Here is a 15,494-nt window from a genome sequence, read left to right as displayed (position 1 = left end):
CAGACCTGGACTTTGTTGAGTTGTATGCAGCACACGCTGTGTGCTGCAATGACTTCCAATGGAGGTGGAGTGTTATTGGTGCTAGCTCAGCAGTCTCTGTGACTATCAAATCTCTGTGGGCTAAAAATAGGCCTACTACACTACATTAAACCTCATGCTATAAAACTGCATACCCCATTACCTCATTCCAGAGGCAATAAAGATACATCACACATTCCATTCATGCCGTTTCTGTTTCTGAAATCATAAATACCACTTGCACTACTCGTAGTCGTTGGGAAAGAAAAGCAGGAGCAAAGCAGGATAGTGTGCGGGAGAAAATAGTTTACAAGAATCAGAGAAAAAGTGTGCATACAACATCTGCATTCAGTGTTCCAGCAAATGATTAAAATCTGGCCAGGGACTGAGGCGAGGTTCATTATGGCCATGGCGTTTTCTGCATGACATAATAATAATGAAATTAATGAACTGAAGCTGCATTTAAAAACTTTTGATTATTGGTTTTATAGTGACATAAATCAGGAATCAATTGAGCTAAAGAATGAAGCAAGTGAAAGATGAAATTAATGAATCAGAGCAGCATTTGATTGAAACTATATTTTGATTTGGGATTTTATAGTCACATAAATCAGAACAGAACTCAGTTAAGCTGAAGAATGCACACGCGTACGCGCGCACACACACACACACACACACACACACACACACACACACACACACACACACACACACACACACACACACCCACACCCACACACACACACCCCCAATAAGGACATACACTACCACCACAGTCATAATAAACAACCTCTGAAACCATACATTCTTACGCCGTTGTAACTAATGCATCCACAGAAACCTCATTTAGGTTAATGGAGTTCAGCTGTGCTCCAGCGAGCTGAGCTGCAGCTGTAGCTCACCAACACATTTTCAGTTTAACCCCATTAAGAGCAGAACACCGACATCCAACCCAAGTAACCCTGTGCAAACCCTCGTCTACTTGTAGTGTCTTCAGGTCTTTCCTCCAATTATTTCATTCCCAGTCAAAGTGTATATCCTTTTAACCTCATGGCGTTTACTACGGGTTCAGGTAGAGCTAAGAGTCCATATAATTGGTTCAAGGTGGCCTTTATCATTCACAAGATACTAAAGATAGCCCGGGAATTACACAAAACGCTGACCACTTCTATTGCTCTTATAAACAGCTGGCGAGCACATAAAACAGCATGAGGTCCATAATGTAGCATGTTAAATAATGTATAAGAAAAGTGTGCATTCTGTCTGTAAAGCACTCAAATATTTTATTTCCTCGTGAAAGTTTTCACCATTAGCACCTGTCTATATTGCCTATATTGGGTGTGGATGTGAGTATTTGAGTGTGTGCAAGCATGCCTGTGAAAGGCTGGCCTCTATAGCATGGAGAAACAAAACACTGCAGTCAATGAAAATGGCACCCTGTTCCTTTCCAAACAAAATATAATTCTCTTCATAGGAAAAACAAAGAAAAGCATAGGATTTATTTGATTGATGAGATGTTCTAAAGTCTAAACTGTGAAAAACAACTATTATAACAATCATGACAAACTTCAGATGTTTTTATTGGAGGCACTGTGGGGACTTTTCAAAATTCAGCATTAATTGGTAGTGATCTCACCTCTTATCTGTTTACTAGACCATTTTCTCGAAAGTCTGGAAGCTGAATTTGAACCTGTGAGAAGCCACCTTCAGCTAAAGAGACTCAAACTCTTATTGGCTTTCATCTGAACAATGGCCAAATGTATCAGTGTTGGCAACAAAGAAAAGGAAAACAAAGTAAAAAAGAACTACACCCTACTAGCATTGCCCACCCTTGTAGACGCATCTAGCAGAGCAGAGCCAAGGTCATTTTACCCACTGATTATCTCATATACTTGCTCCTGGGGGCCACACGTTCTAAAAATATTGCCAACCACAGCTTGAGGGACGCGACTGTCTGTCCTGGAGGTCTCTAATGATGAAATAACAAGAGTCAGACTTTGGCTGGTGTGTGGTTTACAGTAGGCCTGTATTACATCCCCCGGGGCTTATGGTGTTTTGTCAGAGGTTGGAAACTAGGATACTTTAGTCTTATTATGAGTGAGAAAAATCACATTTTAAACCTGCACGCATGGAAGGCATATATCACTCTCTAGTGGATAACATACGGTATGCGTGTATGCTATATTAGGGACACATCTAAATCTGGTAATAAATATAGGGAGCCTATACCATTTCATTTCCCACCAACAATGACTCACAGTTTTTACCCATGATCCTTTGCTCAGTTCTCATAGTCTCTGGCTGCTTTACTCTAGAGCAGGGGTTCTCAACACATGGGTCGCGACCCCTCGGGGGGTCCCGAAATTATTGTGGGGGGTCCCCAGATGAAAAAAAAAAACATAGTTTTTTTGCAACTGAATGGCTGGAAAATGGAAATTGAGTTTACATAGTACACTCATAGTACACTTTCCTTAATGATTATATCTGGTTTTAGTATAGGCCTATGTATAATATATATGATATATTTTCTCTATTATTAAGGTTATTGTAGCCGGTCAATTTGTATTGGGGGTAGATAGGGGGGTGGGGCGGGGCTCGCGAGACATGGCCAAAGCATTTCCGGGGGTTCCCAGCCAAAAACGTTTAGAACCCCCCTGCTCTAGAGGTAATCAAGAGGAGCTAAAGGCAGATTGGAAGCGAGGGCATAGACAGAGTGCCCTCAGCTGCCTGGTGGTCACCTGCTGCTTAGAATCATTCCTGCAAACCCACAGGCACTGTAAAACACTGACGTACAACTTCAAACAACAACAACTTCGTAAGAACATTGCTGCAGCCTGCAATCAACATCTCCCGGAAGTTCACCTTCTGGCCGTATAACCACTGTGTAACAAAATAAATTGTTTTAGAAAATCAGGTCAGTTGATTCAATTCATGTTATATCTTTTCCACCTCATACTTGCATTTTGTGGCTATGTGCTGCTGTAACTCTGGCAAACCAAGAGGGACGGTAGTGGAGCCGTGAAATAACTAACAGGGTATTTCTTTCCTCCTCATCAACTTTTACGCAGGGCCCTTAATGGAGCGTTTGGCTGCAGGCCAGCCAGAGATGCCCTATACTCTGCTTTCAACCGGACTGGACATATTTTACTGGGCCTAGGAGGATACTTAATTCTCTTTGTTTCTTCTTTTTCATAACACAATAGGACACATCAGTTTCCCAGTACCGGAGCATTAGTGGTGGCTATGACATCCGTGAAGTAGGGGGGATCTAAAACACAGATGTTTTTCAGGAGGAGGAGCGTGGGAATGGAAATAGTATAGCGTGACATCGTCACCCCCTCCCCCTCCCCCTTCCCCCCACTCCAAATACAAAACAGTCAATGATCCTTGAAACATCTTGTGAGAGATGAAAAAATATTATTCTAATCACTTAGCATGTTCAGTTCATTTGACCTTGTGCCTGAATTAGAGCCTGTACAGTACTGTATATCCCCACAAGCAATCATGGAGACTGGAAAAACACTCCAGATTTATGCCTTTTTCGGCGCATGACGTCATAGAGGTGCATGCTGGTCTATGCTGCTGCTGTGATGGAAAAGCATCAATGTTATTAAACCTCCCAACAAGAGGCATGCTGCAGTATATATGCTGCCGAAGCCGCTATTGGTTAATGAGGCCTTAGTAGAGACCTCGTGTGCACATACTGTACATTACAATCATATTTCTGCCGTGACACTGAAATGATCTTGTGCGTTAGCGTGTGCCGCAGGTCATTTCTTAATACTGCACCACTGTCCACCGTGGATTTATGGCCCTGGTTTAATATAGAAATGCATGCACGCATGCAAGAGTGTTTGTGCCAAAGAAATACAAATGGAATGAATACCGGATAACACTGGTTATTACATAACATACAGTAACTAACTAGTAGAATATACTGCAGGTGAAGCCATATCGTTTTTTAGGCCTAAAACAGTAAATAAAAAAATACAGTCTACCTCTTCCTACATTATGTATATTTTTTCTCTTTTTAATCTATAGAGTAAAATCACTGTACTCACTAAGGGCAACCAGCACAACCAATAGCACAACCAATTATTAAGAGTGTGTGCGCGCGCGCACGCACACACACACACACACACACACACACACACACACACACACACACACACACACACACACACACCCTGCATTTCATTACAACTTTTCATTATAGAGTTCAATAGGCGAACTCAGCGCTAGTTATTAGTGTCAATCAAGTCAAGGCGACAAATGTTTGGTCCTCGACGCCAAAAGTAGATCAGTTTTAATGGGGTTCTTAATGTCACAGTCAGTAAGACATACCGTAATATAAGTCTCTTAAATCACTGTCATGCAGCACAAAGGAAGCAGATAGATGCTACTACATCCAGGGACAACCAGTAGCTTAAACACTACAGGATTAAATTGGAAGAAGCTCAATTAAGAGAAAAACAACCTTGAGCCCTCATGCACTATACGTGTCCCACTGTGCAAAGTGAAGATTCGATTTTAGGTTTGGCACAATCTCACACCGCTTAATTACAGGTCTGAAGTAATCACCGTGCAGATGAATCAAGGTGTCAAGCATCTCTTGGTGAAACTATAGGGCCTTTATCAGAATAGCTGTTTCACATTAGAATTCATGAAACAAGGCCAGTGATCATTAGGTACTGGAGGAACTCTTATTGAGCTCCACAAAGGTATCAGTGCTGAAGTGTTTTCATCACTTCCAATGAGCTGTGGTGAGAAATGCAGCACTATAGTATGAACAATCAACCTCTGTTGAGCCAATTGCCTCATGAGAGAGAGAGAGAGAGAGAGAGAGAGAGAGAGAAAGCTGTTCAATTCTAACTGTGAAATGCACATCGCTTCCTTGTCAACACCTTCCTCACTGCAGCCTGAGAGTGAGTCTCTGTAATCACCATAAGAATAGTAATTACTATTACAGAAAAAGAAGGCAAAAGAGTATTTCTCAATGCTTTACGATGACAGCCTGGAGTTACTTCATATACTCTGTGTGTGTGTGTGTGTGTGTGTGTGTGTGTGTGTGTGTGTGTGTTTGTGGGTCCCAGAGGTCATAGTTTTTATGAGCATGGGATAGGGTCTTAGAGTAAGTGGTTCCCGGTCAGATTTAGGATGTGAGATCTGCAATGACCAGCCCTATTAATAGTCTACTTGCCAGCCCATAGAGCCCCATTGTGAACCTGGACATCTTGAGTACCCTAAGGTTTTATGTTAGAAATGTTGAGTATGGGTCCCCAGCATTTAGAAACTGCTGGATGCTAACTTGCATACCGGTATGTTGGGCAATTTTCATAATTAGCATAATAAGCTATTAACATCCAATATAAGGCAACATTTTCAAAATGTCAATATGCTTCATGTAACATGGGACGGGGTTTTCATGATTCTGAATCCATTGCAAGCATTAGTTATAATGTAGACAAAATAATCAATGTGGTTTTAATGGTGGTTATTGTGAGATATAGATCACTGGTTCTCAATGATGGGTCCAGGGACCACCACCAGATGTGTCAAATTGACCCTTATGGATCTGTAAGTGGACTCAGAGTGTACAAATGTGACCAAATGGCCCTGTACACTCAAAGAGTTACATTAACACTGAGACTTTTAAATTGCAGATTGGGATAAATGGGAGGTAACATTTTAAAATGGTTCATCTGTACACTCTCAGAGTTGCAGACCCCTAAAGGTCTGCCCCTGGTGGGCAAGACATTGATAGTGCTGTTGAACACTCATCAAACCCATCACACCGGCCGTGCTGTGCAGTTTGTTGGCTCAGCCTGGCTGACTGACAGCATAGATTACCTGGGCTGTTAAAGGGATTGTGACATTAAAAAAAAGGTTTTGGAATAGTTCTTGTTTTTTTTAGGTTTTCTAATCTCAATTGCACCCAAAAAACATGAACTTTTAACATTCAGTAGATTTTCTGTGATCTGGGGTTTTCTGGCTCAAACAGGTGCTCTGATTTTTCCGGCAGTAAGTGACATCACTTACTGCAAATCCCATATATGTCAATGGGATTTGCCAGCAGATGTCACTGTTTCACTGTGTTGCCTGTTTTCATTGTAGCTCAAAAGGCCCAAAAAACCCCAAAGAAAACTTCAGACCACAGAAAATCCACTGAATGTTCAAAGTTCAGGTTTTTTTGAACAAAACAAAAAAAATGAAAATGAATGTCATAAAACCTAAGGTAGCTGTATGTGAGATGTGTGTATGCCTATGGTGTATGCACATCAAGTGCAAGCATGCATCAATGTCTACACATGTGGTGCATTCGAGTAAATGTGTGTGTGTGTGTGTGTGTGTTGTGTGTGTGTGTGTGTGTGTGTGTGTGTGTGTGTGTGTGTGTGTGTGTGTGTGTGTGTGTGTGTGTGTGCATAGCAAACAACTTCCACCTTGCACACTCAGCCAGTGCCTTTAATCATGTCCTATTATGTGACTCTCGCCACTCTGACCGAATAAACCCTCAACAACAGGACAGAAGGGATGGATAGAGGGGGGGCATCCCTGTTGTTCGGGAGAATGGCAAAATAAAGCAAAGGAAACTTGTTATAGCACATGAAATGTGATATTGTGAGTTTGTGACCTGCTATACACACAGGGCATTTCATCCTTTCTGATCAAGACAAATTGCACTGTACTGGCAGTGGCATGATTATTGGCAATTCAATAGCTGCAACCGTGTCGGTGCTTGATGCTGGGGGTTAGCCATGTTGTACCTGGAGGATTGGGAGAGGACGTGATGGTGGAGGAGGTCGGAGAGGTCTACAGGAGCCAGGTTGTTGTGGGACCAGCTAGGTGGTGAGATGTATTTTGAAGTCGATTCTTTGTTTGACCGGGATCCAGTGAAGCTCCATACTTCAGCATAGCTTCTCAGTGGCATTATCTAAATAAAAGTTTAATGGCTGAACCTCTGTAGGAGTGTACATGGGGATGCATACGCAGATCCGACATACCAAAGGTCCGACATGAATCACCCGTCGCTTCCGACCATGCGTTGGTCCGACACGCGTGCTTGCGGTTAGGGTAGGGTGGACCAATAGTACTGTATGTTCCCGTGTACATGACCTCTCCTGTTTTCATGTCAGTCACACCTCGTGACACGCTCCAAATGGCCGTCACCATCACGACACTGACATCAAACCCTGGATAGCCATGGAGAAGACTGGATCATCACCTAGATCTGCATATATGGAGCCGGCCAGCAACTCTACATCTGACCTCACGGACACCATGTTGATCTGACCTCATCAAACCCTTAGATATCCATATATGGAGCTGACCTGTTTTGACATTCCATATGTTGATCCTTCCCCACCCGTCCTTCCGCTTTGATTTCTCCCTTTTGACTAATACCTGTCCATTACATCTCTAGATGGGCCCGCCCCAAAGTCATTAGCGCAAAGTCCAAAGCCATCATCAACAGGCCCGAAAATGAAGGCCCGGCCCTGCCTGGGCTCTAACTGGGCCCTAACTGGACTGGCTCGAGGCCCCACCTGGCCTTACTAATTAGCACACATTTTACGCCCTATCTGGCCCGAAAACGTAAAAAAGAAAAGAAAAGACATATATGGGCATTCCCAGACCTGTTGTTTAAGTGTGCCCTTGGCCTTTAGGGAGATACTAAGATTTGCACAAATGTTGACAATTTCCTGAACTATAGTCTGCTTAGGCAGCAATTAAATGTAAATGTACAGATTATAAGCACTCCTGTGAGACCCAAGGCTGTTGGGTGGGTATACGAGGAAGTTTAATGTTCAGTAATGCCGAGTTTCTTTCAGTATTGGCTACAAATACATTTCCACAAAAGCAGATATTTAAATATACATGGCTCACCTCCTACAGAGCCACGTTGTAAAGAATTCACAATACTTTTTTGAAAGACTTGAATATGAGCATAATGCTTAAAGTGCTTATCATTCAGACAGATGCTGTAAAATGTAATCCTCCACATAAATTATGACTCGTTAAATTAGCTAGGTTCAGTGTTTGCAACTCTGTGCATGCGTGGGGAAAACTGCGTTTCAGGCTTGGAGCCGAGCTCACTAAATGCAGAAATCTCTTTGCCTACAGGTACATACAGTACATGCAGCATCAGCGCTAACAGTACAGTAGCATCCAAATGTATGAGGTGTATTTCAAAGAGGCCTGGCAGTGCCTCTGGCCCTTTGAAGTCCCGCTGATCCATGGATGGCGAGAGAGCTGCATTTCAGTGGACTATAAAGAGGGCTTAAGGGCTGCCTTATGTTCCAGGGCCAAAGCTTTTTCTCTTCTATTGCCATATCCATTTCGATTAGAGAGAAAGGCCTAATGCCTTTACAGTGTGGGTCTCTCTCTGCCTGTCCCCCTAGAGGCCTAAACTGTGCCAGCAAAGGTGCAGATTTCAAAGCATGCATGGGTGCACTGATGTGAGTGACGTTACACATGCCATAATCTCTCAAAACAGATTAGTAGTATGTAAGGACACTATTATTCCCCAGAGACCCCGAGGTCCGATTTCGGCATTCTCAGGACACTCCCTAGGGACGAGGGGGCGGGGCCTAACCCTTTTTTTCCGATGACGTCATTATATTGATTTTGCTGATTGGAGTTTCCGGTATCTGAGGATCAGATTGGATGAGGACGGCAGTTTCATCTTTGGCAGTTGGGGGATCAATATGATTCTAGTTCTGCTTTTGTGTGAGGCAGTTAATGCCCATCTGTTCAAACTGAACTGTGCATGCACTGATTTGTGTAGGCGAACTGTCCTAATGATTCTATCTGTGTGTGTGTGGGTCTGGGATCAATAGTTCGTATTGATTTTGCTGGGTGTGTGTGTGTGTGTGTGTGTGTGTGTGTGTGTATTGCTCTTACCCCCATTTTTGGGAAAATGTATTGAACGAGTTATAAGCAGACAAATTATAGCGATGGTTTTTAACAGCTTAGATTATTTCCAGTCTGGTTATAAAAGTCAGAGAGGAACTGATGATGCAACTATCAGCCTGCTTATCCCCATCTTACTAGGCCACGGTGTTTTTTATTGATTTTACGTTTCCTTTCAACCGCAAGCAGTGGTCTCAGTTGTCTTACTGAGGAAGGGGGGACAGTGGGGAGGAAGCACACAGAGCATATCTATTATCTCTTCAGAACTGGTGCGGGGAAGAAAAAAAAAACTCGTTAGGGATCAATGTGACAAAAACAAAATAACTTGTCATTCATGAAGAGGAACCTGTGCAGGCCATTACAAATGGTGGACAAATAGTGGAGGTAGTAGACAATTTTAAATACTTAGGCAGATATATTGACAGCAAACTCATTTGCAGTGAAAATACTGAACAGATTTTTAAAACTTGTAACCAACGTCTCCACCTACTACGCAAGCTCAACTCCTTTAGAGTGAGCAAGCATATCATGGAAACAGTCTATAAAAACCTGATAGAGGGAGTCTTGAGTTTTAACATGGCAATGTGGTTTGGCAATCTAAAGGTCAAAGGAAGAAGCAAGCTGCAGCGAATAGTAAATCTAGCCTCAAAAATAATTGGGAAGAGACACCAGCAATTAGGCTGTATCTACAATGAGATACTTCGTAAAAAAAAAAAAAACTATCAAGATAGCAAACGACCCCGTCTCATCCACCCTGCACCGACTTCCAGCTACTTCCCTCTGGTAGACGGTACAAACTAGGCATGCCATGGTATGAGATTTTACAGTACGGTACGATGCCGATATTGATAATCTATACCTCGGTATTCCAAGGTATTTATATTTATAAAAATAAAATAAAAAGATTGACCCCTTGACCTATGTCTAGTGACTACCTCCACATCCTTATAAGCCCTTCTTTGTTCCCCAACATGCAGGCCTACACATATATATATATATATATATATATATATATATATATATATATATCATAATATATGCCATGATTATGAATTGATTACCCTGGACCGAATGGAAACAAGACAGCAAGGACTTTTATCAGTGATCCCTTTGGATATGTGGTTGACTGTATCCTATATTGATTACACTTCTGCCAATAAACTATTCAGTCAGTGAATCAATAGCTATTCCCCAGTCCCCATTGTATTTCACTGTACTATGGCTCCCCCTAATGGCCGTTTTGTACCCAGTATGGTGGAGCAGAGGTGATGCAATCTGCGCATGATCACAACTGTCAATGTGTGCCTCCGTGTTGACAGTCCACACTTAGTTACTACATATGGAAATATGGAATATACATTTGGATCTGGGTGTTTTTCAGCAACACTAACTCAAAGGTAGGAAGCAACTTTTCAATCTACTGCATCTGTGGGGTGAAAATATTTGTGTTAAGTGTTGTTGATATTGTAACCGTTTGTTTTTTACTGTTTGGTAAAGTTTTGCATGGTTCAGGTTGTCTTAAGGTTTTGTTTTAATGTATGACTTGGATTATTTTGGTACGTGGTGGCGTATTTTGTGACAGTTGCATGGTTCACAGTGTCTTAAGGTTTTGTTTTAATGTATGACATGGGTTATTTTTGGTAAGTGGTGGTGTATTTTGTGACATTTGCATGGTTCATGATGTCTTAATGTTTTGGTTTAATGTATGACTTGGGTTATTTTTGGTAAGTGGTGTGGTGTTTTGTGACATTTGCATGGTTCAGGGTGTCTTAAGGTTTTGTTTTAATGTATGACTTGGGTTATTTTTGGTAAGTGGTGGTGTATTTTGTGACATCTGCATGGTTCATGATGTCTTAATGTTTTGGTTTAATGTATGACATGGGTTATTTTTGGTATGTGGTGTGGTGTATTTTGTGACATTTGCATGGTTCAGGGTGTCTTAAGGTTTTGTTTTAATGTATGACTTGGATTATTTTGGTAAGTGGTGGTGTATTTTGTGACATCTGCATGGTTCATGATGTCTTAATGTTTTGGTTTAATGTATGACTTGGGTTATTTTTGGTAAGTGGTGTGGTGTTTTGTGACATTTGCATGGTTCAGGGTGTCTTAAGGTTTTGTTTTAATGTATGACTTGGGTTATTTTTGGTAGGTGGTGGTGTATTTTGTGACATTTGCATGGTTCAGGGTGTCTTAATGTTTTGTTTTAATGCATGACATGGGTTATTTTTGGTACGTGATGTGGTGTTTTGTGACATTTGCATGGTTCACGGTGTCTTAAGGTTTTGTTTTAATGTATGACTTGGGGTATTTTTGGTATCTGGCGATGGATTTTGTGTGGTTCACGTTGTCTTAATGATTTGTTTAAGGTATGAGTTGTATTATTTTGGTAAGTGATTGTATGTTTTGTGGCATTTGCATGGTTCAGGTTGGCTTAATGGTTTATTTTAATGTATGACTTGGATTATTTTTGGTACATGGGGGTGTATTTTGTGGCGTGTGCACGGTTCAGGCATGCCGCGGGCATGTCTGTGGCCGTTTGAGTTGTGAGGTTGGGTTAATACTGAGTAATGTACGGTTAGTTCATACTAGTAGGGTACATGTTTAAAGTAATCATGTATATCATATTGGCGTAACTAAATTTGAAATGAGTTGACTGGACTATGTATTTTTAGATGAACACACTATGTTGTTCACCTACAATTATAGGGATCGATGACTAGAGTAGATTGACGGCATTTTACAATAGCTACTATTAGGTATTATTGACATTTAAAGTTAGATAGACTATAGTCTATACTACATGGTGGTATAGGCATCCATGGATTTCCAGGGAATTCAACCCAAATCTGTAGACGGGGTCTGTACACAAAACACAATGTTTTGTGTTGACAATAACTACGAGGCAATAACAGCCATCATACTAGTAAATATTATTTATACTAGTTAAATTATCTAAACTCGGTGATTTGGCATAGACATTTTTCACGACACATAGGATGAGTCTAAACTACATGCATAATAATAAAATATGGTTGAATGTTTCAATTACTGGATAGCTAGAATGGGTCATGCACGTTTTTAATACAAGCACCTTAACATCACCATGTCTGATGGTGCAGTGTGTAAATGTAACAGGTTATCTACATGGTGTATACTAAAGCATGTAATACTGATGTACCGCTGTTTTTCCAAGAGTTCAGATCGTATAGTTTAGAAAATTGTGTAAGTCTATACTATACGAACTCTTTAGATCATGGTCAGCACCAAATATCATACCAAAAGTCTGTATCTTATGTTTATCAGGTTTTATTTTGATCAGAAAATAGACAATTATGCAGATGAACATACACTGTAGCACAACATGGAGCAAAATGTACAAGACAATGAATTCACCAGGACATCAGATATACTCAGTCATCAACTATTTCTAATGTATGTATATATATATATATATATATATATAGATATATATACAACGATGCAATCAGGTCAATCATAGTGGCAATAGTTATGTCCTTGATTATTATTTTTTGGATCATATCAGGGTAAATCCTTCCAGTAATGCAAATAAGATGTACGTAGCCTATGGATTCTTGACATTGGCAGTGGTCCTACCTCAATACCGCTAGTTCTCAATACGTTAATAACACCCGGTATAAAATCATCAGTCCACAACTTGTTCATTAAATCTTTAAAATGATTGTAGAAGTAATATCGGGGCGTAATATTCAAACATGTGTGCTCGGTTTGACTAGAATGGTCTATGCGGCAGCCGTTGCAATCATCCTTCATCTGTTCGGTTATAGCGTTTGCGAGTAGTTGACCAACATGTATTTTCAGAATATCTGTAAGATTTGTGGGGTTTGTCCCAGCAAACTCATCCAAAGTCAGTGGCCAATTCAGGGGGTATGGCGGCGAAAGCAATGGTGTGTCGGAGGCTGGAGGGTCATGGGGAGCAGTTGAATTTGGGGGTGATAGGTCTACCCTCTCAAAATACTCTGTGTCCCCCGCACCATAGCCCCAAAATGCCCTCTCAAAATGTTCATCGTTCTCCGGATCATAGTCGCAAAATGCCCGGGCATCATCATATTCATCGCTGTCCGTATCTGCAGTACTGATGTTATGCCACCACGGGGGGTGTATACATGGTCCATTGCGGGTCCATCCACCATGAGAGGTCCCTTCATTCGAGTTTGATTCTCCCAATGAAGAAGTAGAATCCTCCATGGTGCGTGAATGGCTCAATATACCGGCAATAAGGATATTATCTACATCTATGCATCTACTCTATATAGCCTATGCCGTGGACTCTCCAAGCTTAAATTATAAAGTATATTGATCAATATTGTTCAAAATCGTATGGCTAATAATTAACAAAAATTTATACATGTACATGTAGAAACATGCATTATTTTTTAGATACTGGTTTGAAACTGCTGACGACAACATAAGTTAATAACCTAGTTGAAATGTATCAGTGTAAATGTATTGTAGACACTACCATGAATAATCACTGAGAGGGGTGGGGTGTATAGCTAAGGAACAAACTAATTAAAAGGGAGGGCTCAGATCTAGATGTATGTATAGAGCAAAGAGAGTTAGGCTTATTCACACCAGAGGATAAGGCTTATTCACACCAGAGGATAAGGCTATAGGAGATAATTTCTCAGGAAACACCATTTGTCATCAACTATCTCCTCTCAGTATTAGTCATGGAGGCTATGGGTAAACCACGTAACCCCGTTGAACCTGTGGAACACCAGTCATATAGCCCGTATATTACCCCTCTCAGACTAGAGGAATATAATTCAACACGGGGTAGATTTGTCTATACCCGTGATTTTGAATTATACAAAGAGAGGGCAGAGGACGAGATCATGGCCGCGGAGCTGCTAAGTAACCATATGTCGAGAATTGATGAGCAGGACTTTGAGTCGGACGGGTTAATAATCGATACGGATGAGGAATATTTTGCTAGCATCGAACCATTGGACATGACTACGAGCAAGAAAACTCCTGGACTGTCCGAAAATGCGGAATTTGTACACCTCTCCCTTACAACCCCGTCCTCCCAAGCACCGAACTCTGAACCAGAGAACTACTCCAATCCACCACCATCCCCTGCAGACTCTGGTGATGAGGACGTACCATCCCCTCTGTCTGCACCCAAGGCATGTCGACGATCTCAGCGTCTGCTTCACCTAAAAACTAGATGGTTGAAACCCAACTCTACCTGGTTGAAACCCCAAAGCGAATGGGAATGAACTGAACATGTCTATTAAATGTAATGTGTAACATACTTGTGTAAATACGTGCTATGTTTCTCAGTAATAAAAACAAAAAAAATCAACATATCTTCATTGTTGTTTTTATTTCATATATATATATATATATATATATATATATATATATATATATATATATATATATATATATATATATATAATCCCCCAAAGCCATCTGGCGCTACATTATTCTCAATGGATAACCGTCCTGTAAATCATAATTCGTACAGCGCCCTAGAAAACGATGCACCCATACCCCACTCTGATCTAGAAACCGATGGGCCAACAATTGCAGCTACCAGCCCACCCCCTCCTACACTATAGGTAAAATGCTAACTCACTATTGCCGGTATATTGCGCCATTCACGCACCATGGAGGATTCTACTTCTTCATTGGGAGAATCAAACTCGAATGAAGGGACCTCTCATGGTGGATGGACCCGCAATGGACCATGTATACACCCCCCGTGGTGGCATAACATCAGTACTGCAGATACGGACAGCGATGAATATGATGATGCCCGGGCATTTTGCGACTATGATCCGGAGAACGATGAACATTTTGAGAGGGCATTTTGGGGCTATGGTGCGGGGGACACAGAGTATTTTGAGACGGTAGACCTATCACCCCCAAATTCAACTGCTCCCCATGACCCTCCAGCCTCCGACACACCATTGCTTTCGCCGCCATACCCCCTGAATTGGCCACTGACTTTGGATGAGTTTGCTGGGACAAACCCCACAAATCTTACAGATATTCTGAAAATACATGTTGGTCAACTACTCGCAAACGCTATAACCGAACAGATGAAGGATGATTGCAACGGCTGCCGCATAGACCATTCTAGTCAAACCGAGCACACATGTTTGAATATTACGCCCCGATATTACTTCTACAATCATTTTAAAGATTTAATGAACAAGTTGTGGACTGATGATTTTATACCGGGTGTTATTAACGTATTGAGAACTAGCGGTATTGAGGTAGGACCACTGCCAATGTCAAGAATCCATAGGCTACGTACATCTTATTTGCATTACTGGAAGGATTTACCCTGATATGATCCAAAAAATAATAATCAAGGACATAACTATTGCCACTATGATTGACCTGATTGCATCGTTGTATATATATCTATATATATATATATATATATATACATACATTAGAAATAGTTGATGACTGAGTATATCTGATGTCCTGGTGAATTCATTGTCTTGTACATTTTGTTCCATGTTGTGCTACAGTGTATGTTCATCTGCATAATTGTCTATTTTCTGATC

General features: G+C 41.2%; 1 protein-coding gene across 1 annotated transcript in view; it reads right to left on the bottom strand.

The window, feature by feature from the left end:
- prex2 (phosphatidylinositol-3,4,5-trisphosphate-dependent Rac exchange factor 2) overlaps window positions 1–15,494 on the bottom strand; it is a 156,574-nt gene that overhangs the window by 16,094 nt on the left and 124,986 nt on the right. The window lies entirely within an intron of this gene.

Source organism: Protomyctophum parallelum (assembly GCF_964188405.1).
Source record: "Protomyctophum parallelum genome assembly, chromosome: 12".
NCBI classification, from domain to species: Eukaryota; Metazoa; Chordata; class Actinopteri; order Myctophiformes; family Myctophidae; genus Protomyctophum; species Protomyctophum parallelum.
Note: the sequence above shows the minus strand (reverse complement) of the source record. Positions and strands in the feature narration are given on the sequence as shown.